This window comes from Antennarius striatus, chromosome 24 (assembly GCF_040054535.1).
Source record: "Antennarius striatus isolate MH-2024 chromosome 24, ASM4005453v1, whole genome shotgun sequence".
Taxonomy (NCBI): domain Eukaryota; kingdom Metazoa; phylum Chordata; class Actinopteri; order Lophiiformes; family Antennariidae; genus Antennarius; species Antennarius striatus.
In genome coordinates, this window is record NC_090799.1 from 4,181,204 (window position 1) to 4,184,298 (window position 3,095).

Consider the following 3,095-nt stretch of genomic DNA (forward strand, 5'->3'; position numbering starts at 1 on the left):
CCTAGGAAACAACAGCGAACCTCACTGGTGGAAAAGATGTGTCCACTGATTTATGAACCAGTGCCCGTCTGTCTGTCAAAGTAAGCTGCCATCGAGAAGATGGAAACATTAAAGACACGCTCGTAAGCGTATTCCAATCTTCAAGTGTCGTATATCATAATAAACCATTCGTTCTTACACTTTTATTTGAGGAATAAAAGTAACCAGTTACGACTTTCTATATAAGTACTGGAAATTCATATATTTTTAATTAACGTTATAGTAATGGCAAAATTAAAAAAAAATTGAATTGCTAATTAGAATGTTACAAGCTTCTTGCCTCCTATATTGTGATCTACTAACTTGTTATTTATGTCTTTCACTATTTAGAGCCTGCCAAGAGAAATCTATTTACATAAATGAGAGAAAGTTGATCATAAATCAACTTATTGTCACCACTTGATGCTCTGCAGAGGAGCATGCACATCCCCAGCATTTTGCAGCCTAATTGCATACAGCTGGCTGGATTTAGCAGTCTGTGATACACAGAGACCCTTGTCAGCAAGACGCGCAACGAGTCAACAAGGAGCAAGTCACAAATATTCCCGGAATGAGCAGAGAGGCACAAATTTAGCCCCAATGACTGTTGCCCACGCCATGAGCTTTTGCACTTGAACAATGAACATAGCCATCACAGACTGCTCTATCAGGGCCAAGGCCTGCTTCAGTGGAATGCTTACTGGGGATGAAAGCATCACAATTTGTCAGGACACAGTCCCTTCAGGGATGAAGATGTTATTAGATGGCAATGGATGGATATTGATTTCACAAAGAAAGTATTTCCTTTGTTGTTAGCAGCTATCTCATTCAGACCAACATTAAAGATGTAGAAGTTGACCAGGATGTGTTACATTAGTCCAGTGTTTTATTTTGTCCATATGGTATGTTTTCCAAGTTGAAAACCAAAATGAAACACACCCAAGGCAGTACTTACATGGGGGTTAAAAAAAAACAACTGCATTTTTAAGACGAAAGTCATTATGAAAAACTGCTCACATAGGTCAAGCTCATCCCCCAAGGCTTAACATATTGATCTCAATGCAGAGGAGGCATTTGTGAAAACGCTGCTGCCGGCATACTTCTCTAAAAGTCCCTGAACGCCCACACACTCACAAACAAATGTAAAAGCACCGGGCTCGCACTCACAAAAACACACAAATACATACTGAAAAAGCTGCAAGAAATATCAATTTAAAAAGACATTTCGCTTATTTGAAATAAGGTTCCACTGGGGTGGGTATATTACTGAAACATTTGTGTCATATTTTTTCCCCCCTGTTTTTAATAAGACGATTTTTCTCTGAACAGAATACTTATTAAGGACGTGATTTTTAAAAATGGCCATCTGGAAACAGTCAGTCATCAGTCAGTCATTTTCCAACCCGCTTAATCCGCTAACGCAGGTCGCGGGGTAGCCAGTGCCTATCCTGGCAGTCTCAGGGCGTGAGGCGGGGGACACTCCGGGCACGACGCCAGTGTAACGCGGAGCCACACAGAAACAAACAACCACTCACACACACACTCACTCCTATGGTCAATTTTTGGGACCAGCCAATTAACCAGAAGCGCATGCTCTTGGGGGTGGGAGGAAGCCGGAGAACCCGGAGAGAACCCACGCAGACACGGGGAGAGCATGCGAACTCCGCACAGAGCGGGACTCGAACCCGGGTCCGCTGTGTTGTGAGGCAGCAGCGCTAACCACTGCGCCACCGTGCCGCCCTTCATCTGGAAACATTCATTTCAAATAGATCTAATGCAAAGTTAATATGACTTGATCCATCACAACTATTAAAGCAGTTTACATGCATGAAAAATATATTTATCTAACCTTAATGCCAAAGTAAAAGTAAAGCAATTTTAAGAACAATATCCCCAAGTTGGCACCGGTTACGATGAATACAAGAAATTTAAATAGACTACACATTTAAACACAAAATGTATTTCAAACATTTAAGGAAAGCAGATGTCCCTGTGCATTTTGTGCTCATTAATGGGTTTTTACTCCACGCTTGTTGCAGTATCAGTCTGGAAAGTGAACCTCGGGATCAACTGAGGGGGCGTCAGGCAAAAAAAAAAAGAAAAAACAAGCGCGTTATCTACAGAACACTACTGTTAGTTCTTCTCAAACACAGAATGAAGAGATGACAGTAGGAAATGGTTTTGCCCCCGCAGTGAAAAGACGGTAAACATACCGCAGACGGGCAAACACATGAGCATATAGGGACACGGATACCGGGGCCTAACTCCGATTAGGAGGTCTTTGCACACATGCGCACTTTTGAGCATCATCACAAGGACAGAATTGATCTTGGGAGTCTCTGTTCAATAAATGAGAGCACAACTGATTATGAAAGCTTTTAACCCAAATGCTTAATGCAGCACAGGTTTAATGGGAAAGAGCTTATGGCCGACACGAGAGAGCGAGACAGAGAGGTGTGTGTATGTGGGTACACTTCCATTGTGGTTTTAGTCAATTTGATTGATTGTACAGAGACCACCTGGGCATTTTACTCCCGCTATGACTTTGACAAGCATTTTACTAATCACAAGGACTAAGTAATGATGGATTGAAGATGGTCATGCTGCCATTAAACAAACAGTTCCCCAAATGCATCCATGCTGGACCGGGAGGGCTTATTCAAAATGCTGAGAAGATCCATTTTCAGGCAGACTCATTTGTCCTCTGAGAAAAGACTAGTTATACATCACCATAAATCATCTGCTGATGCAAGTTGTACATAACACTTCATCCACTCCTCCGGGATCCATTTCAGCATAAAGGAAAGTACTGGATTATACATGTTGAATCGTACCATTCGATTCGGAGGAGTAAGGACCGTTCGACTCTCTTCCTCGGTGCGATGCTATTGTTTTAATTACCTTTTGTTTATCTACAGGAATTTCAATTTATGTTTTACAGTCACAGGGAAGAAAACCAATCTTTTATTTGCATAAAAGTATAAATAATGCACAAGTACTCCATCCCTGTTAAAGTTCTTTATCTCATCTTAGATACATGTCAGTGTGCTGGTTGCTAAACTAGCCTCACATGAAAG